The sequence below is a fragment of the Pteropus alecto genome, unplaced genomic scaffold (assembly GCF_000325575.1).
Source record: "Pteropus alecto unplaced genomic scaffold, ASM32557v1 scaffold146, whole genome shotgun sequence".
NCBI lineage: Eukaryota > Metazoa > Chordata > Mammalia > Chiroptera > Pteropodidae > Pteropus > Pteropus alecto.
The window spans coordinates 29406177-29406480 of record NW_006442107.1 but is presented as its reverse complement, the minus strand read 5'-3'; positions in this window follow the sequence as shown (position 1 = coordinate 29406480).

Genomic DNA, 304 nt, shown 5'->3' with positions numbered 1-304 from the left:
TCCGCGCGCTCCAAGCCGCGCGCGTGCGCGCGCGTGCGCAGGCCAGGGCCCTCCGGGGGCGGCCCCGTAGACTCCAACGAAAGCGTCGCAAGGGCCCGGATTAACCCTTTCTCTGCTCGCAATTTAAAGGCCCGGTCGGGTTCCGTGCCTGCGCAAGCCGGCGGCGCGCCTTCCCCCCAGCCCGCACCGCGCATGCACGGGAAGGGGGGGGTGCCGGTGGGGGTGTTCACGGCCGGCTAGACATTCTGTGCTCGTGCAGGAGGAGGGCTGCTACCATCAGGGACGTGCACGATTCCCCCCACCC